General features: G+C 37.6%; 1 protein-coding gene across 9 annotated transcripts in view; it reads right to left on the reverse strand.

Annotated features, from left to right (window-relative positions):
• LOC129249348 (mucin-19) overlaps positions 1-22047 on the reverse strand; it is a 98746-nt gene extending 76699 nt beyond the window's left edge. For 8 of the 9 annotated variants that reach the window (XM_054889122.1, XM_054889128.1, XM_054889126.1 and 5 more), the window contains exon 1: positions 21966-22047. The gene's annotated coding sequence lies outside the window, so the exon portion shown is untranslated. Of the gene's footprint in view, positions 1-21354; positions 21706-21965 lie in introns of those variants that run through there. The other variant, XM_054889119.1, reaches the window with a different exon arrangement.
• Positions 22048-22455: the final 408 nt, after the last annotated feature.

Genomic DNA, 22455 nt, shown 5'->3' on the forward strand with positions numbered 1-22455 from the left:
CGGGATTAGCCCAAGTATTCTCTGGGTAGCTTTCGAACACCAGTTCGGGAGTGAGCTAACGTGAGAAGGCGAAGCACCCCAGAATAGCTGGTTATGCGCTGGGTTTGGGACCCGCCACTTAAAACCGCGCTGTTAGTTCTGCCTTCTTCAAACTGGATAAAGAGGCAAAGCGAATGGGTTTGGTGGTGAACGAGGACAAAATGAAGTACCTCCTGTCATCAAACAAACAGTCGGCGCACTCGCGTATCGGCACCCACGTCACTGTTGACAGTTAGGATTTCGAGGTTGTAAAAGACTTCGTTTATTTACGAACCAGCATTAACATCGATCACAATGTCAGCCTTGAAATACAACGTAGAATCTTTCTTGCCAACAAGGACTTGGCTTAACTGCTTAACTTGGTGTGTCGAACTGGCGCCGATTAACACGAGAAAGAAACGACTGGCGCGCTCTGGTAAACTCGGCCAAAATCGCGTAAGCGGTTATCGCGCCAATTAAGAAGAAGAAGTTTTATTTAATCATGTAAATATTAAAAAAATATATATATATTTTAAATTTTCATTCGAAATCGTCACCATTGGCACACATTGGTCGAGAGGTGGGAAGAGGTTGTAAACAGCAACGACGAATAAATAATTCATTAACTTATTGATATAATTATTATTTTTTGTTTAAATAAAAGTCTTCGGTAAAAATGCTACGAACTTATTCCCGAACCTAATATATTTAATCTGTGTTGTATTTAATGTAGATAAAAATATTATATTAATTTCTATTATAAGCAAGTTTCAAACTAGAACCGTGCCCTACAAACTTTATAACCTTTGTGACATAACAAATTTTCAAACATTAAAAGTAATAAAATCTAATTTATTAATATCGAGCTTTTTTTATTGATTACGATTTTTTTTTTGTTCCGGTTAAGTTTTGACAACATCTGCAATTATCGTTCAGCTTTTTTATTTATTGATTCTGAGGCGGTATATTAAAAATCTCTTAAGAGAACAACAAAAAATAACTACATTTTTCCATATCTTTTTTAAAATAAATTGATTAGAAGGAAATACCTAAAGTAATTTTTTTTTTGCATTAATTTCAAGACTTTCCACTATTTACTCTTATAATACATTATTGTGTGAGAATTAATATTCTGGCTAGAAAGCAAAATTTTCAATTACATAATGTGCAAGAACCAAAAAGGGCTATTAGAATTTTTGAAATTTTTTGTTTTGAAAAAAGTTTGTTATGTATATCAATTTTACGAAAGTAACCACTTAAACTGATTGTAGTCTTTGCAATTACATTTAAGGGGAAAAGCTATACGCTTATGAATATTTTAATTAACATAAACGCACAGCATTGCCCCCTGAAGGTAATGCAATTTTCACTCTCCTGAATAGTTTTATATGTACATACATATGTATGTGGACATATTTAATTTGCAGTATGCATGAAAGCTCAAACAATAAAAAATAAAAGCGTATGCAGTGTGTACAATACATATGCATGTGTATGTAATATATAAATATGTGAACAACTAAATGTTCTTATTTATATATTTTATATTTACTCGCAAATCTATATACATATATATGTACATACACATATACATATATATACATATATATGTACATCAAGCATATTTCTAGTATTTGAGTAAAATAAAAATATGTAATTTTATCATAATTTCAATTTATGTATATATTATAGCAAGTGTGAATTTGAAAGCAAATACCACACACTCAACTGAAGACTATATAACCGAAAGGAGTTATTAGTGGCACACAAAATTCGGTCGATTAATGATGTATAAAAACTGTTTAGTCAGTGGCAATCAACTTGCTTCATTTGTTATATGCGCATTTTTTTTGTACAATAATTTACAAAGATATCAAAAATGTATACCTAATTACCAACACAAGCATGTATGAAGTATAGGGACTTACATAAATATGCATTTCTGTAGATACTTAGGTATACACATTGCTGTACTTTTCAAACTGCTAACATCACCAGTAATACCTTAACTTAAATTTAAATAAAAATTATACATTTACGCTTACATATACACATATATGTATGTACATATACCCTGCACTAAATTAGACATCTCAAGACTAGTACGACATTGTTCTAAATTATGAAATTTACTTAGATTCTTGCGCATCATATGGCGGTTATTTTTAACGTTTGAGCTCTTTAAAACAGTTCAGGAACATTATAACCGACCTTTTCAAGAGAGGTTATGGTTATCATTTTAGTTATCTTATATAGCTATGTATACAAATAGATATAATTGGCGCTTACACCCTTTTTGGTGGTCCACTTTATGGTATCAAAACGGCACGTCAGTGCTACTTGTAGCGTACCTGGGGTACTCTTGCCATCTCACCTACCTACCTACCCTTTTTGGGTGTTTGACCGAGCGCCTTGATATGGTTTCGCAAATGAAGGAACCTACAGTTTCCGAATGGCAGATATTTTTTTATGAGGAGCTTTTTCATGGCAGAAATACACTCGGAGGTTTGCCATTGCCTGCCGAGGGGCGACCGCTATTAGAAAACACTTTTTCTTCACTATTTTGAAGTTTCACGGAGATTCGAACCTACGTTCTCTCCGAATTCCAAATGGTAGTCACGCACCATACCCGGCTACGGCGGCCGCCTTAGTTATCTTATAAACTTTTTAAAATCTCTAGCCAATATATTATATAATTAATATAAATATTAGTTATAATTCGCCCATTTTACTTTGAAAATTCTGCGATATTTAGGCCGGAAATTAAAGACAAGAACTTGGACGATCTTTGGTTTCAGTAATCGTGTTATCAGCTGTCTCGACGATGCCAATAAGCGAGGTGGCCAGGAGCTGCGATTTCACACCCTTAGACTCTTAGTGGGCGCCGTGAACGACCGATAGCATGCGTAATCAAGATCTTGAAAAACTGGCTTAAAGAGGATACGCGATTTCGCAGCCAGCTGATTTTTTGAATTTTGAACCTGAATATAATATCGCCGTATGAAACTCATCCACAAAAGAAACGCGATCTGGTGTCATGATTCTAAATTCCCTAGTTTAGCACCAATGAATTTTTCTGCAGGGTATATGCGCTTGCTTTGGTATAAGTGCGCACACATCTATCAATACAAGTACATCCATATAGCAGCACAAATGTACACATATACATACATGTGTATTTTCATGCCACTAATTTGTAATTGTTGTTGCTAAACATCACAAATTGCCAGCTCTCTCATTCGTTTGGTAGCTTTTTTATTTGTGTAATACTGTTTTATTGTAATTATTGTATGTATGGGCATGACATGCTCAATTATATATTTTTGAGAAATCCAATGAAATTGGAATTGTGCACACTGGTTCAGCCAATTGCCGGCGACGTCTACGATGACAGCGATGGCGATTGACTGTACTTTTATTTTAGTAACTAAAAAAATATCACCCAACTAAAATCTATAACTTTTTAAGTTTCATGTACATACTTAATTTAGGTGAAAGAGTGACATGTACATTGACGTTTGTTCGTATATGTAATACATATTTATGCATGTAAATTTGTTTTATAAATGCACTTATAAAGTAAAAGAATATTAGTCAATGGCCAGATATACATGCATACACACATGAACAATAGTTATTCAGATTTAAATAGTAACTGAAGCACAAATCTACCACAAAAATACCAAAGGTTGACATTTTATCGCACGGAACTCCCAACTATCTAGTCACACTGCTACGATTTTTCTTATTTCAAACCCACTTCTTCATAAACAATAGTCAAACTCCTTTTAAATATTTCTGTATGTTCATATATGTGTATGCTTGTATGTACGTAAATATATCTGCAACACTTGAATGGCAGAACTAGCTGAGGAGCACCAGTATGTAGTACATGCAAACGCACAAAGAAAGCACTGAGAAAGACACGAATGTGCAATCGTAACGGTTAAAAAAAAACAAGAAAAATTGGCATGAGGTATTGAAATTGAGCACAGTTATAACTAATAAATACACTACAAAATGCAAACGAAAGAAAATAAACGAAATCATAAGCAAGTCAACAGCGTTAACAACAACCAAAGAAGTATGATCAAGAGAGTATTAAATAGTTGTAACAACCACATACCCGCAGACGGAATGCTTACACAGGCGCAAGCAGCAACACATATACAGACAAATAGGCAGATAGATAGATAGACAGACAGGCGGGCATTCAGTAAGAACCGACGTATACCTCAGTAATTTCGTAGTTAATGCGAGCGCGACTAGAGATATATGTAGCTATGTTCGTACACATTTACATATGCATTAATACATACATATGTATATAGCATATCTATAAAGGTATCAGCTTACCTACATACTTATATATATAATATATATATACATATTTGTATACAAATGAACGTAATTAAGCATTAGTGGATTTCTCACTCGCCAAACCGGCGCTCTATCACTTCTACCATGATTTAACAATTATTGCAAAATATGAGACAAAAAACCAATAAGAAACAGTTTGTTCACCCGGCCTTTCTTGCAGCAACTCTTAACAAAAAATTAACTGAAATTACAATAGTTACTCTGTAATGAAATTGTTGCTACGGATTGTAAAACTCATATGTTATGTATTCAATGCATACATATGTAGATATTTATTGGAAATAGAAGACAATAAAAAATGGATGGATAATACTTGACAACCATCCTACATCAGCGTACAACTAGTCCGCCAAGTAATGCCAATCTGCTTAAGTGAATACACTAACTAACACGAACAACAAGTGGAGAAGATTCACAGCTTCACTGTAAGAGTTCAGTTACCTCAGGCTTGAAGCACCAAAACGAACGACACAACAAAATCGCCAACCCAAAACAGACATTAAAAGAGCTAATTATAGCATAACAATCGCTGAAGAGACGGCCTGTAAGCAAAAGCCAAATGTCGCTACCTGGTTTGTGACTTAACTTTACCTGAATCCAATATGGAGTTGCACAACATTGCATTTGTAGCTGCAAATCTTAAACGCATTTCGAAAATACTATATTTCTCAACAACGGAACCATTGCTATTTGAATGTCGCCATATTGTACACACCTATTACGAGTAAACAAATGATAAATTGGGAGATTCTAACAATTGTTCAAATGCCTCTTATCTGTATCATATGCAGTCTGCATCAGAAAAAAGGAACCGCGATTATTCATTAAGTATAAAAAATATATATTTACAATTTTTTTACATGAAAGCATGTACAAATCTACGAGTCGCAATTACTCAATAAGCCGTGTAGTCTCCATCTTTGTCGAGTATAGCCTGGCATCTTCTCGGCATGCTTTGGACCAGCTTTTCTCTGCGTAGCTCGTCGACAAAGAGGACTAGATTTTGCGAACTTGATGCACGAGTTGCTTTAAATCGTATAATGGCTTTCCGACAAGATGCGTTTTCATAATTCCCCACACATTTTCAATGGGGTTGACGTCTGGGGACTGGGAAGGCCAGCCCATTACTGTGATGTCACATTCTTGTTTTGTTGTTTCTCAATGTGTTTTTCTGAGAGATGTGGTTTTGATGATGTGGGATAGTAGGATATATTCGCCTCCTTCAGTCGTCGTTCGATGGTGTTGATACTCACATCTATTCACTTTTTAGCAAGAATTGTGCGTGCTTAGCGTAGTCGCAAACAAGGGTCCCGCTTAAAAAGTTGGACGATCACTTTATCATGCTTTTTTGTCGCCACTCGCTTCAAGCCGCACTCCGAAAAGTCATCAAACGAACGAAATACATATATCTTGAAGTTACAAAAAACAAATCGGTTCTTTTCTCCTGACACAGACTGTTTCATACGAGTATAACTAGCCAAAACAAGGCCCCGCCGCCTTGTTGTGCAGCTAAACCAAAGATATTTTGTGCTGTAAATGCATAATTTATTTATTCAAATCGATTTTTAGAAATATTTCGATTCCAGTCATCTAGGGAAGATCCAAATTTTGGTCATATTCGAAACCACTCATGAAAAGTTCATCGCAGTCGAATGTACGATTTAGGAGTGCAGGAAAATCCTGTTGCTATAGCCCAAGAATCCTGGCATAGATGGACATCATGATAATAAGACCAATTATTATTTCCGTGGTAGCTGGTTCTACGTTACGGGAATGACTCGGGTTTTTCCCGACCTGGGACTGCCGCCCCAGTAAACTAGCCCTGTCTAGTGTATCGTACCCCACCAATTATAACATATGGAGAGGTCGCTTGGGTATCGAGAGCCACTCTCTTGACAGTGCGGGCACCACTAACTTAGCTTCACACCAGAAGGCATAGGCGCTGGAATATATGGCCCCAAAATCAAGCGTTCTGTTCCGTTGGGTAGTTTATCAAGCATCTTCCAAGTGGAGATGTACACCATCCGTCTATGAGCATAGATATACTTAGACAGAAATTTCCGGAATGAGCAAATTACCATTCTGAGCGGCAGTCAGGCGGCACTCAAGGCTCTATCATCCAGTGAGATTAAGTCCTCACTGGTTCTTGAGTGTATCGAGAAACTTAATAAAACGCACAATCGTATCTGGCTAATTTGTGTCCAAAAGAGGTTTCAAAAACTCATAACCCTTCCCAAGGATAAACTGAGAATGGTTACGGGCATTCTCACCGGTCACTGGAGACTGCATAGCTATCTGCACATAATCGGGATATGGTCCACTTATTCTTGACGTTTCTGCGGACCAATCCCAGGAGACTCCAATGCACTTTATCCTTGAATTTAGCGCGATAACGCGGAAAAGGTAGAGACATCTCGGCACATATAGAAGGCACATACGTTCAACCTAGCTCTATCCTGAGTTTAATAAGGGAACTGGGTCTGGATGAGGTACTGTAATGAGCAAAGGGCACAAAATACCGACCATGAGGTCGAAGTGCAAGTCTCGAAGTAATCTAATCTAATAAACTGAAATCATTCATTGAAGCCTTTTACATTTTGGTTTTTTGTTATCACTATAATTAATTAACAATAATTCTTCAAACTACATATGACCATATTTCTGTTTTGCGAAAAAAATTGCTTCCGTATCCTTTTACGACTTTCTTAGGTTTAAATGTTTATCATAAACACTCAGGAACCCAGATACCTCAAAGATCGACTTAAGTTTTCAAAGTCCGTCTGTTCGTTAAACTTAGTCCCGATGAAATGCAGTTGTTTGGTGACTGAACGTCAATACTTTGTGTTCTCTGTCCGTGTTTGGAATACCTTACCTTACAAAATTAAACGTATAAAAGAAAGCTCGTGTTTCAAAAATAAATTGCTTCGCTACCTTGCCGAAAATAGCTGAATGTACTCAAATGGCTCCACATTATTTAAATCTTTTCTAATTAATCCGTACTCCTACTACTACTATTTTTACCCTACTTTCCTTTTTTAATATTTTCTCCATCTGTTAATCCTTTTATGTAAACTATTTTTAAGGTCAATCATTGTAAAAATAAACTATGGTTGTATGTTTGACTTTAATAATAATAATAAATAAATAAATAAATTAGTGTATCCTCCCTATTTTCTTAAATAATTATGAGGTGTACAAATTTAAAACCGCTGTTTTTTAAGTATTTATTTTGTAAAAAAAAACATTTTTCACATGGGGGACATTTGGAAAATATAGTTCATTAACCCTTTGCGCTCGAGCGGTGCCTCTCAGCCACCACTATATGTGATGCAATAACTCGAGCGGTGCCTGAGAGGCACCATTCAGATCGATGTGTCTAAATGTCTTATCTCGGGTGATTCTATCGCCATAGGAGATGAAAGCTGTACCGCAAACTGTTTGTCACAAACATGTAGCCAACAGGGCCACTAATACTTAAGTCCCAAACTATGCATGAATGGTTGCTTATCGCCACGATATTTAGTCTGCGGCACCACTTTCATCTCCTATAGCGAAGTAGGACTTTGTCTTCGACATCAGCTCGAACTCGGCCTTCTTGGCGATCGCAATACTTCTTTCAAAGTTAGTGAGCCCAATAAGAATGGAACACGACGACGAAATTACTTCTAGTGAAGATGAGTTAAGTTAACAAATACGAACTCATGAAATAAGCGGGAGCGGGTGAGATTACACTCGAGTTACTAGTTCAGCCGACAGAAAAGCGCCTCGAGCGCAAAGGGTTAATCATGAACTGTAGACCACGTACTACATACCATATATCAATAAACAGAAAGTGATATCCCATTCAAAATGCGTTTAAAATCAGCATGTGAATCTGATCAATAATAGGGATAACCATAAGGACAATACGAAACGAACCATGAAGAAACCAAAATTCATTGCTAACAATTGAGCACGAAGAGGAAACAAATCGTGTTACCGGTGCAAAATTGGTCAAGACGAAGTGGAGAGAATTCGAAAAAAACGTGTGACCAGCACTAGCTTGTTGAAAAAATATCAGATTTTAAGATTTTAAGCCCCTTAACAGAATACATACAGGTAACATGTTATGATTACTGTTTAAAGTGCAAAAAGTTCAAATTGTCATTTAGACTATGTTGATCCATGTAGCCTAGAATCTAGATTGAAATATTATAAATGTAAAGGGGCGGTACAGAATAACCAACACCATTTAATCTGAAAAATTTTGCCTTAGAGCCCTAATTGAAATAAAGGATATACATATATTCAAATTACAAAAATGTAATTTAAAAACATTCTCCAAAAGAACAAATTCTTACTGTACTAAACATTATTTTATAAAATAAATCAATTAAATGTGCGAACAATAACAAATCAGTGAAAAATAAAAACCAAAACAACACTCAAAAACAGAGCTGACTGCAAAAATTAACCAGACAAAACAGATGGCAATGACACACCGACGGCGGCAAAACACAATAGCGCTACAACGCTACCATTAGCAGCGACTGAACGAATGTCCAACGACCGGCAATCTAGCGACGAAAGATTGGTCACACAAAACGTGGAATGTGAAACAAACGAGAGAAGAGTGCAAAAACTCTGTCAACCCAACTGATATGAAGGTGAGAATAACAATCACAATTTGTACTTTCGTGTACCCAAAGCAAGAGAGAGATCCAGCCCCATCTTTGCATGTTGAAAATCCAAACTGTAAGAAGAGAAACTGGCTGTAAACTGCTGTAACCACACCAACAATAACAAAAGCGGGCAGCAATATATAGAGAATAGGAGAATAAGAAAATATAGTAAAGTTACAAAAACTGTGAACAGGCGAGAAGAGAAAACGTGCAAACAAAAAAGGCAGTGTGAGGTAAAATCGTGGATTAAAAATGAAATAAACAATCACGTGCTGGTATGAAACACAGAGCGGCAAGTTGCGGCACTGATGGCCAGAACGACGGCAAAGCAAGGCTACGAGATTCTCCAAGCCCAGAAACGGATAAAGGGGGTATGGAACAATGGCGCTGGCATTTAGCAAATATGACGCCAGGTACGACAGGTGACGTCGGAGTTAGAGATTGACAAAGAAATCGTCACTCGAACGGCAGGCATAGCAAATGGAACAAATGTGAAAAATCTGTAGACACCAGTGCAGGCAAAAATAATTCAATTGGGTGGATAATTTGACAGATGAATTGATAAAAACTGTAGGGGAAGAATGTCAAAAAAATTTACAAGGCGAACTGATTACTGAAGGTGGCGTCATTAAAAAACAGTTACTTTACTCTGAGGTCAGCTCCCTTCGCAATACAAAACAAATGAACAAAACAAACTGAATTTTCACAAACATGCAATCCCCATTCCTTTTGTTTATATATTCTCGAAACTTGACGTCGCAGTAAATTAGGAAGGCGGAACTTTTTATTCATCATTCTTGTGTATTATATATATCTTATATTATCAGGGAATAAAAACAAAAATGTTCATTTCCTGAAAAGTTTCGACGAGGAGAAAACAAAATAAAGTTTTGCAGTTTTTTCATGTCAAACGAAAGCCATATGAACCACAACTTCGTCAGTAAACAAAATGTCAGTCCAACTATAAGTATAAATCGACACGAGTTGTAGATTGTTAGAAGAATTTGAGTCAGCAAACGCCGTCGGCAACCGAAACTTCATCAGGTTAAGTACGAGCTGAATCTCAATTTCTACGTTTGTTCTTCTTCTTCTTAATTGGCGCGATAACCGCTTACGCGATTTTGGCCGAGTTTAACAAAGCGCGCCAGTCGTTTCTTTCTTGTGCTAACCGGCGCCAATTGGACACACCAAGTGAAGCCAAGTCCTTCTCCACCTGATCTTTCCAACGCAGAGGAGGCCTTCCTCTTCCTCTACTACCACCAGCTGGTACCACATCGAATACTTTCAGAGCCGGAGCGTTTGTATCCATTCGAACGACATGGCCCAGCCAACGTAGCCGCTGGATCTTTATTCGCTGCGCTATGTCTGTGTCGTCGTAAAGCTCATACAGCTCATCGTTCCATCGTCTGCGATATTCGCCGTTGCCAACGTGCAAAGGTCCAAAAATCTTCCGCAGAATCTCTCTTTTAAACACTCCAAGCGTCGTTTCATCGGATGCTGTCATCGTCCACGCTTCTGCGCCATACGTTAGGACGGGCATGATGAGAGTCTTGTAGAGTGTTAGTTTTGTTCATCGAGAGAGGACTTTACTACACAATTGCCTACTTAGTCCAAAGTAGCACTTGTTGGCAAGATCTGCGGCTTGTACGATGCTCTCCAACATCAGGTTAAAGAAGTCACACGACAGCGGGTCACCTTGTCTGAAACCTCGTTTGGTATCAAACGGCTCGGAGAGGTCCTTCCCAATTCTGACGGCGCTGCTTGTGTTGAGCAACGTCATCTTGCAAAGCCGTATTAGTTTTGCGGGGATACCAAATTCAGACATCGCGGCGTACAAGTAACTTCTTTCCGTACTGTCGAATGCAGCTTTAAAGTCGACGAAAAGATGGTGTGTGTCGATCCTCCTTTTATGGGTGTTTTCCAAGATTTGGCATATTGTGAATATTTGCTCGATGGTAGACTTTCCAGGTCTAAAGCCACACTGATAAGGTCCAATCAGTTGGTTAAAGGTTGACGGTGGGCTTCAGCCTTTCACACAATACGCTCGCTAGAACCCTATAGGCGATATTTAGTAGACTAATCCCGCGGTAATTGGCACAAATTGCAGGATCGCCCTTCTTATGGATTGGGCAGAGCACACTTAAATTCCAATCGGCAGGCATGCTTTCATCCGACCACATTTTGCATAGGCGCTGATACATGCACCTTACCAGCTCCTCGCCGCCATGTTTGAATAGCTCAGCCGACAGTCCGTCGGCGCCCGCGGCTTTATTGTTCTTTAGCCGCGTTATCGCTTTTCGCACCTCGTCATGGTCGGGTAGCGGAACGTCAATTCCGTCGTCAACGATTGGGGTATCGGGGTCTTCACATTCTCTGTGACATGTGCAGCTATCACTACTTAGTAGGTTCGAAAAGTGTTCCCTCCATAATTTAAGAATCCTCTGGATGTCGGCCACCAGATCGCCGTCTTTGTTCTTACAGGAAAACTCCCCGGTCTTGAAACCTTCTGTAAGCCGCCGAACTTTCTGGTAGAATTTTCGGGGGTTGTTCCTATTGGCCAGCATCTTAAGCTCCTCGCACTCACGTATTTCGGCCTCTCGTTTCTTCTGTCGAATAATACGTCTCTCTTTTTTTCTTAGCTCTCCTTTTCGTAGTGTCGAATGCAGCTTTGAAGTCGACGAAAAGATGGTGTGTGTCGATTCTCCTTTCATGAGTCTTGTGCAAGACCTGGCGTATTGTGAATATCTGGTCTCTGTATTACTTATGTATTTGTATTATTACTTTTAAATTCCAATACATACAAAACATTCACAAATACGACTTCTAGAAAGATTCAAATAAAACTCCAAAATAAGGCTCCAATAAGACTCGTTTAATTTTGTTTATATTGTAAGATGGCAACACTGAACAATTGCAGCAGACGTTTTAATTACAAACACAACAGTTACGGAAACACAAGGGGAGATTCCACAAGACGCAACGAAACTTTAAAAAGTGATAAAAAAAACACAATTTAATCAAATATAATTTTTTTTATGTGCTACCTGAAATACAAACACTTACCTATATACAATTTCATTTGCATTTGCATTTACTCATAGACACATACATGCTAAAGGGTTTTCCAACAAGAGGTGTTATTTTGATATTCAAAGAAAAATGCTATTTTTTAATATAAATGATCGGGTCTCCCGATGAATGTCGTTAATGGCCTGTCTGTACACTGTCTGATCCTGGAGTGGCCTGTCTGTTTTGTCCTGGATCTCGTCCGCGTAGTTGAGGAAGTCTCTCCTGATGTGCCTGGGAGGTGGCTCAGGCTCGAGCAGGTGTCTGCATGGGTGAGACCTACGGTGACACCCTAGTAGAAACTGCTTGCCGAGCATTTTGTTGTGCTCCTTAACAGGGAGCATGTGAGCCTCGTCATGCAGGTGTTGAATTGGGGACATCAGGAGACATCCTGTCGCGGTCCTAATTGCAGTATTTTGGCAGGTCTGGAGCTTTGTCCACTGCATATCACTGGTTCCAGCCGACCAGACAGGCGCGGCATAGTTGAGAACCGGTCGGCCTATTGCTTTGAAAGTCGACAGCAACATTTCTTTGTCTTTGCCCCAAGTGCAATAGCGGTTGTGTGCGCTGAGAAGGAGAGCAAGCTGTCAAAGGTGACTCCCAAAATTCTGGGGTTATTTACCGTCGGTATTGGGGTATCATCGACGTGGACCTGAAGTTGCAGCTTGACCTCCTTTGTCCAGGTGGTAAAAAGGGTCGCCGTGGATTTAGTGGAAGAAAGTTTTAAGTTTCTCGCAGTGAAGAAGCGAGAAAGGCGGGCGAGGTAGTCGTTTACTTTGGTGCATAGGCCATCAATGTCATTGCCCGACGCCATCATCGTGCAGTCGTCGGCGTGGGAGACCAGGGTGAATCCCTCTGGTGGCTGGGGGAGTTTCGAAATATAGAAGCTAAAAATAAAGGGTGAAAGGACACCACCCTGCGGTATTCCTTGCTTTATTTTTCTCTGTTTTGAAGTTTGATCTCGAAATATCACCGACGAGTGACGACCACTCAGGTAGTTCGCGGTCCACCTCTTCAGCCCTGGCGGGAGTGTCGACTGTAAAATGTCATCTAGTAGCGTGGCGTGGCTGACTGTATCGAAAGCCTTTTGTAGGTCCAACGCTACTAGGACAGTCCTTTCGCAGGGGCGATTTTGGTTTAGACCACGGTTTACGTGAGTGTTTATGACGGCGAGTGCCGTGGTGGTGCTGTGGACTCTACGGAAACCATGCTGCTGTGGGGCTGGGGCCTCCTCACAACCAGGCGGTCTTCACCTACGATGAGCGCACCAATATCACGGTTATATCCTGCTGGGCAGCAGCTGACAGGGGGTATATACACTCGTATATTATAAATTTTGAGCTCGGCATCGCCTGACCGGAAAGCTATACCTAAACATACCAAGGTGCTGTTCCTGCGGTCGATGCTTTCGTCAATGAGACGATACTGCATTGTGTGGTAGACTATGAACGCTAGGCCACCACCACTGTCTCGCTCGCGATTTTGTCTGTGCACATTATAGCCGTCCCTGGTTATCAGGGAGGAGCTAGCGTGCAGTTTGGTTTTTTGGACCGCAGCTATTGGGATTCCGTGTCGACTCATAAAGTCGACTATCTTATCTATCTTGCTCGTAAGTCCGTTACACTTAAATTGACAAAGCTTGAAGCTCATCGGTAAGACTGTCGTAACGCGGGTTGTTAGGGACCTCTGCGTTGGACCTGCTGTGTGTTCCGCTATTGTTGCGACCTGATGATGCTAGGCGGTTGCGGGTGCGGGCTCAACAGCAGGGGCAACGTAGTCACATGTCTACTCAGCGGTGCGCAGGCCAGAGCATTTCTGAAAGTGGCACCAGCCCATACATGAACTGCATTTGACTGATGTCAAGTTCCGAGGTACTCTGGTCTGACACACGGAGCAGACAGTGCAGGAGGCCAAGAGTTGCTGGTTTGTCCCCGCACTAGAGTTGGAGTTGGTCGATGGTGGGGGAGTTGTGTGGCACCGATAAGTTCCTAACGGTTGAGGTTTGCTTTGTGACGGCGGTTGGTAGTGCCGCTAGTATACTGCTACAACAGCAACAATAACATGGCTAGTTTACTGAGGCGGCAGCTCTTTGTCGGGAAAAACCCCGAGTCAAATCGGTAACGTAGAACCGGATGCCATGGGAATGATTGGAATTCTGTCGAACGTTTCCGTGACTTTTCGCTTCAATAATTTTATCAACTTTTATAACCTTTTTTGGATACTGGTATAACAAAAAAATATTGCTTGTTTATTGCTAAAGCGCTTTAAAATGTTTGAATCGGTTTCCGCTCATTATCGATTATATATAATTCTATCCATTCTTAAATTCGTTTATTTGTAGTTTAAAGGATAGATTTTTAAAACAAATATATACTCCTTGGGTTTTAACACTTTTACCCAATAATAACTCAAGTCTTCATGATAATTCCATCCTAAATTAAAAAATTCATTGATTCATCTAATTTCTATAAACTCCCATAAATCACTTCATGACTATGCCAAATCACATTTTTCAAGTAATTGTTAAAAAAAATAACTCTTTACAACCGTCTTTTTATCTTAATACAGCGCACGCTCGATAACGTGAACTAATTCACGCCAAGGCAGTTCACGTTAGCAAAAGTGTTCACGTTTTGGAATGCCCACAAAGACTAAGTAAATATATTTTTCACATTTAAATTCATATTTATTCTTGTTTACGTTACAATTAATTCATATTTATTCTTGCTTTCGACGAAACACTCTTTGCAAAACCAAAACCGCAACTGAAACATTTTACTCCTTACATACAATTGCGAATAAAATGCCTATTTTATAAATAGGGGATTCACCAATTTCAGAATTACTTGAGATCAATGTAAGCTACATTCAAATAATTGTAACGTTTATTGTTCATGCTATAGAGCTTTTTGGGTTTGTTCACGTTTTTGAGTAGTCAATGCACAAAAATGTCTGTTCACGTTTTGTGATGTTCACGCTTTAGAGCGTTCACGTTATCGAGCGTGCGCTGTAGTTTCATCTGCTTCCTTAATCAAGTGAATAAAAAATTATCACTTGTCCGGGCAAATTAGGATTGCATTTTACACCACTACCGAAAAAAGATTTTTTAACAATCACTTTTCTTAGGACATAATTAAATTATCAGAACAATTTTGTTTTGTCGACTCTGAATAGAAGGCAAAAACAAAAGGAAAATATTTGGCATTAATCAAGTGAGAGGGAGTGTATTTAAGAAGTACGATGTCACAAGAGCGGTTGAATGGGCCCAAGACATATTTATATCTATAGAGACTCAAACCCTAACGGTGGAAAGAATTTTAGAAAAATTTTAAAATGAAAACCATTACGTGTCGAAAAGATAAGGTTTATAAACAGCTACAAAATGTACAAAATCAAATTATAGTTTCAGTTTATTTTCATGCGACTACATAAATGCCTTTATCTTTTTTGTACTTATTAACAGTTCTACCACAACAGTGAGATGATTTTATACGAAAAGTATTGTCTTCACTTATCAAGATATAATATAATATTATAATTACATTTGTATCGCCTGCAAATTCTATCATTTGGCAATCACATCAGATGTCATCTTCGATTTGGAAATTTACAAACAACTGAGGTTATCAACAAAGATAACGACAAGGTTTCGCCGACCGTTTTACTCACCATTCATGCGGTACAACGTAAGCCGGACAATGATAAAGCAACTATGTCGATTATCTTGAGCAAGTCGAAGTCTCCGACACCACCGCCGTTCATATCACAGCAACAGACTCGCAATTCGTTATTGCTTTTAATGTGGCTATCTTCGTACTTATACGAGCATTATTTTTTAATCTTTAATTCTCCATTTTCTCTCCGCATACACATACTAATGCATGTACATATTTTGCTAAATTTCGACGTCGCCTTTGATGACGTTGCTGTCGCGCCTAATATTGTTGCTGTTGTTTCGCCGTTTTTTATCTTAAGAGTTGATTGAAATTTTTTTGCCAACACTGCGCGCGCCGCCGCATTTATGACGAACTCTTACTACTTGCCTTTCAAGCAATTCCCGCCTTCCCCTCACAATGGCAAAGCAACAGCCAGTAAGTCAGCCAATTTTTGTCGATATCTGCATAGCGCTTCATAGTCATGCATATGTATATATGTATGTATGCATATAGACATAAACGCGAATACAAACAAACACGTGTATCCAGGGTATGTTGCATACGCTGGCATATATACACACATATATAAAATTATATATACTAGTGTGATTCAAAATTGTTTGCGAAATAAAAATTGTTAAATAGTGTTTTAAATTGTACGAATTTATATGGTGCAAACAACATGGACAATGTAATCGTCTGAAATAATCAATATAGCAATATACCCGAGAAAATTACAATGATTAAATGGCATTACGAGTTGAAAAGTTGTGTTTTGGGAAAAATTCTAAAATATAACCCCTTTTGGCAACCAGGCATTAATCTTCCAACCAATCATATCTGTATCGTCATGATGAACTTCAATCAAAAACAAAAAATTTTATTTATAGATATTAATAAAAATGTCTGTATCTATAATGATTTTCGAAAGATTCTGATGAAAAGTTTTAGATATGTAGATTTTACAATAATTAGTTGTTTAATTTGCGTATTTGACTTTGAATATAGAGAACAACTTATTGAATCAGAACGGCAGAAGGCAAAAAACATCCATTTGACTCACGATATAAATATTCAAGGAAAGTAAAAAATTATTTTATTCGGACCACCTTAGTGTGCAGTGTACGACTGTAGGGGTGTATCTGTGTGGAATGCCAGTTTTATATAGCTGTCTGTATATCTGTTCTTTGCCATTACTGCTGTTGCTATTATGTTGTTATTTGTATTGCCACCATCGTTTCTCGCTTGCGCTTGATGTTATTCATCGTTGTCGTTTTTTTGCGTTGTAGTTGTTGTTATTAATACGTGTGCTACAGTTAAAGATACATAATTATTTCTAAAAAGCAACTTCTGCCTGACCATTGTCGTAAATTTCTCGAAATTTTACGATTCGCCTAAGCAAACAGTAATTGCAGGTTTGCCAATAGCGAATGTATGAAAACTGTACACGCACTCAGCTGCTCATATCAATGCCTTATAATATGTATATGCAAGTTTGTGTATACATATAATATATAATCGCGTATGTAGATACACATCTCAATTGATCAAAATATCTCTAAATGAAACTTACCTGTATATTATCATTTACTCTGTATCTCTTTGCTCTTCTTTGACAAAAACCGAGCTACATATTATCGCACAAATATCACTTCAACGATGGTAATGACTTGTGTAAGAAATATATCTTATAAAGTTTTTTTTTTCTTTTGGTCGAAATGTAAAACCGTTGTGCATGTACACCGTATTTTATGTAGTTTATATAGTTAGGTTACTTAAAATTGTTATGAAAGTTATTTTTCTTTAAGTTCTCATAAAGTATTGTTTTTTAAGATAAAAAATTATTTCATTTGGATTGGTATTGGTCGGAGCGTTTCACATTGATTTCAATTGGCTGGAATAGTCAGAATACTTTCCAAGTGAACGTGACTTGAGTTCTATCTACTAACTTCAAAATATTTTAGAATGCTTTGCACAATGCTAGTTAATCGTGCAGATAGTTTTCAAGAGAGATAATCGGGAAACCTCCATCGCAAATTATTGATCGTGTCAACCGAAATTATTCTAAAATACCTCCATATCACAGTAAGTACTGAAACTGTCCTAAAGAGCTTTTGGAGAGCATAGTTTAATTTCGCGAATTAATCGAAAAGTACCACGCATATGCGAACGGACGAAAATAAATATTGTACTTTCTTTATTTTAAAATAATACACGAAAAAAGTCTACAGAGTTTTATTAAGGTGCTCATGGCTGAAGAAGCCTCTTAATTAACGAGCGTTATCATTTACGCCCAGTCCATACCGGGAATCATAGTATTAAGGATAACTGGTTGGTAAACTTGCGCAGAAAAAATGTGCGAAGCACTTAAAGACCTGCAACTTTGCCTCCGCTGTGAGTAAACTCTAGTCCACGTTAGGTAACTGCCCAATTCACCGAAACACAATGAACATCCGCGCTCGGAGGAGGTACATCTAACCAAGACCACACAACCAGCCAAAAAACACTGTGCAATGATGTGACCAATGAGGAAGTTCGGTATGCTGGAAATGAATCCCAAAGTACACTAAAAAAACCGTTAATCATGGTGGCCCGTGGGTTATGATTTTACAAATCCCAGACAAAATGATTGGAATTATATATATATATATATTATAAATATGTATATACATATATATAATTGGTGCGTACACCCTTTTTTGGTTTCATGGCAGAAATACACTCGGAGGTTTGCCATTGCCTGCCGAGGGGCGACCGCTATTAGAAAAAACTTGTTTATTTCTTTTAGTCTTTCACCGAGATTGGAACCAACGTTCTCTCTCTGAAATCCGAATGGTAGTCACGCACCAACCCATTTGGCTACGGCGGCCGCCGATTTGGAATTATGTACTAGGAAATCTTGTACATCAACATTTCGTAGCAAATTACAATTTTGTAAAAACTCTCGCGTGGCCGTCGCCAAGCCCCGGGCCAAACCCAATAGAGAATATGTGGGTAATCATAAACACAGCGGTGGCTGCAAAAAAAAAAAACCGGAAAGTAGTTGTTCCTTATGGCATATCATCCAGGAGAAATGGCTCAAAATCACTCTAGGTCAATGCCAGGATCTGGTGCACTCCACGACTAAACGACTTGCAGAATTTATACAGCTTAGGAAAATATTAGCAGTGCAAGATATAAAGTTTATCAAAATATATATCATTTGTGTGATGGACGACATTTATTTGCTTTTAAAAGTTTGCTGATGAATTTTTTATATATATGTTACACAAATTCATTATGAATTGTCTTGTTTAATTTAAATGTCCTAAAACTTAAAACACTATGCGTTGTGTAGGTGTTCTCTAGGATTATATTATAAGCTGCAAACTGCAAATCAATTACAGGGCGAATCTAGGCAAGATGTTATCAGTAGGGCAGCTGATTTTTTTCTAGTGATTTTGTGGTTTGAATGTCATATTGACTTGTTTTTTTAGTTTACTTTCTGATTGAAATTTTGACATTCAAACCCCCAAATTGCAAATAAAAACCAAAATACATGTAAATATTGTTTTTGTACTACTGGTAAGTACACCTCGAATAATTGTCGCAGGTATTTGTATTCCGCGACTTGTCAACTGTCACTTTATGGCGTTTCTCTTTGATTCTGTCTTTTCTCAGCTTGCAAAATAGCCGTTCGCATACATGCAAGTACATATAAAGAATAATATGTACATATCAGCATATATTCATATACACCTATCCGCGCGAACCTAGTTTAGTTTGATATTCTTTCTTCTCTTTGCTCCCTCAATTCATTTCATATTTTATGTAAATCCAGTAATCCAGCCAGGTATTTTGTCTTCTCACGAGCAGTAGTGATTGGTGCTATTACTTGCTGTTGGTTATTGTTGGCTGTGTAGTCTTACCAGTGTCGGCCACGACTTTTTCTTGCTTTTGCTGTTATTGTTGCATTTGGTTTTAGATACGAATTAATGCTTTATACAATTTAAGCATCCAGCGAAGTGTATATGTAGTTTTATATGAATGTGTTCATGTACAGGCATACATATTTACTACAATAAAAGTACAAAATCAACAGCAAAATGTGGCTGCATATATAACGATCTCTTATTCATTTTCGTGTGCTTATATGTATATATGTATGTATGTATGACAATACATCAGCAGTTGAAACTGTGGCGTGTGTATCTTCACATCCAACTTACACAAGAAGCGTCACAGCGTGGCGCGCACATACACTCTGTATATTATAAAATGCGTACAGATGCTAAAATCGATGTGACGGCTATGTTGTTGTTGACTTTCAAGAGGTGTGTAAGAGTGTTGAACAATGAAATAGAGTAAAAGCAATTTGTGTGACAAACAGTGGTTTTTGCATCTGTCTTTCGAAAAGTATGAACAAGCAAACCGCTTCTTAATACTTAAATCCATTTTGTTGTTGAAATCGAACTCATGCATTAAAATAAGGTTTCAACTTAGTTTTTTCGTTACTTTTTAAAGTTTTCCAATTCACCGCAACATTCGATTTTTCTCCAGCAAAATTCATTTCCCACTCTAAGAATGCTCTTGAAATGTATGCATGCAAAATGTTTTTATGAATAATATGTTGCATCGAAAAAGTTGCAATATCGACAGTGCTACCAGTATTGTAAACATACTGAATAAATCAGTATATCTCTAGCAGATGGCAACATAGAAAGAAACGTACCGAGCATACTATTCAAAAATGTGAAATTCTTACAACAACCACACAAAGTAATAAACATATTTAGTGATATTATTTGAAGTCTGTCAGCACAGCAAATTTTCAAAAGGAAGTAACAGGGACTAACAATGTCAATAGCTATTAGTAGAGAAAGCTTCATGCTCACGATTCGTGCAGGTGCAAGTAATACGTAATACATACATACAAACGAAATATTGTATTCGGCGACATTTCCCCGATGACGGCCACAAAAAAGTTTCTCTTCATCGGTTTGAATGCACTTTATAACGAATGTATATATACGAACATTGGCGAACACACGATTTTGAATAAAACAGATACTTCTGGTGCCGTATCTAGCAGAATTACCCATAATTATACTGTCAAACACCTCTTTCAACTCTTATGCCGAGATGTAATACTTTTGGACCGGCACAGCTCCGTATGCGATTTTTTTTTTAAATCGTTTCATATGAAAACAATAATCTGAATAAGATTTACAATGTACATTGAATTCAAATTTTACTGCGATGGTTTCGCAGATGTAGCACAAAAATCGATGGGGAAAAACCATGAAATTAGACAGGAAAAAGCCGAAAGAAATTAAAAAAGAAAAGGTAATCAACTAATTTTCAACTTTGCTAACAAACACAAACATAATCATTGACGCTGCAGTTGTCGCAGCCGTCGCCATCTCGCGGAGACAAACGAAGCAGTTCGAATGAAATGAAATCAAGTGGGGTAAGGTACGATGTGCGGTCGCGAAAGAGGAGCTATGCTACGGGCACTGTACGACGGTCATCGCAAACAGTCAACCATACATATACAAATACAACAACCAATTATGCATACATAAGTCCAGTACCACCGATTTCAATTATGCAAAGCGCCTTGGTTAGCAGGAAACAATGAATCCATTTCATTCCCTTTCACACTGCAACTTCTTCGAATCTTTTTTTTCACAATTTTCCAAAAATCTTCCTATTTACAATATTTTCTTTTAACATGCGGTTTTTTCGCATACTTTTTTATTATTATTCTTCGTTTGTCTTATGTTGTAGTTTTCTATTTATTTTTATCACAGTCATTTATTGCACTTTTTTAATTTTCTATTTTTCACGCGCGTTCAAAAGTTTTTAAATATTTTTTCAAATATACGAAACAAAAGAAAAATTATTGCTGTCGCTTGTTGAAGAAACGCTGCCAAATAGAAACGTTGAAAAGCAGAAAACGAAAAAACCAACGTCGCCTTCGTTGGCCATCGTCAACGCGAAGTACAGAAATTTTTCTTCTTCTTTTCTCCCTAATTCTCGATTTTCACCAAGTGTCTGCGGCTGAATTATATCGAAAAATTTTCAAAGTCATTTATCGCTGTAATTACACCATCGAATCACAATAGGTTTATTGCAAGTAATAACTGGCATTTTCAACCACAAAGTTTTGCTAATTTTATTAATTAATTTACACTTATTTTACCGTTTACACAATTTTTTTCACACTACTTGTACAAAGAAGTACGCACCAAATTACAGACCTCCATTTTGTTTTCAGAATTCATTCTTTTTGCCGACGACGATTGGATTGACAGCGAAAATCGGCGATCCGATATGAAGTGTTGCCAAACTTTTATTCAACAAATTTCCAATATTCCTCAAAATAAAAAATTTAAAACTATATTTCTCAGTCTTTTGACTTATTTTGAAAAAAAGATCAATTTTCAGAATTAATAATTGTATGTACATACATAAACAACCTATAACATTAATATATATTGACATTTTCCTTATTAACGTGATTTGAGAGTTAAATTCTCAAAACGATCTAATACATAAAAGTGAAATTGGTTTTTAAGACAATGCACGTCCAATTCGACAGAAACAAAAAGTTTCGAAATCACCATAGAAGTAATTAAATATATATATATTGATTTGAAGATATTAATTATGGAAGATTCAGTTTTCTAGGG

This window comes from Anastrepha obliqua, chromosome 5, assembly GCF_027943255.1.
Source record: "Anastrepha obliqua isolate idAnaObli1 chromosome 5, idAnaObli1_1.0, whole genome shotgun sequence".
Classification (NCBI taxonomy): domain Eukaryota; kingdom Metazoa; phylum Arthropoda; class Insecta; order Diptera; family Tephritidae; genus Anastrepha; species Anastrepha obliqua.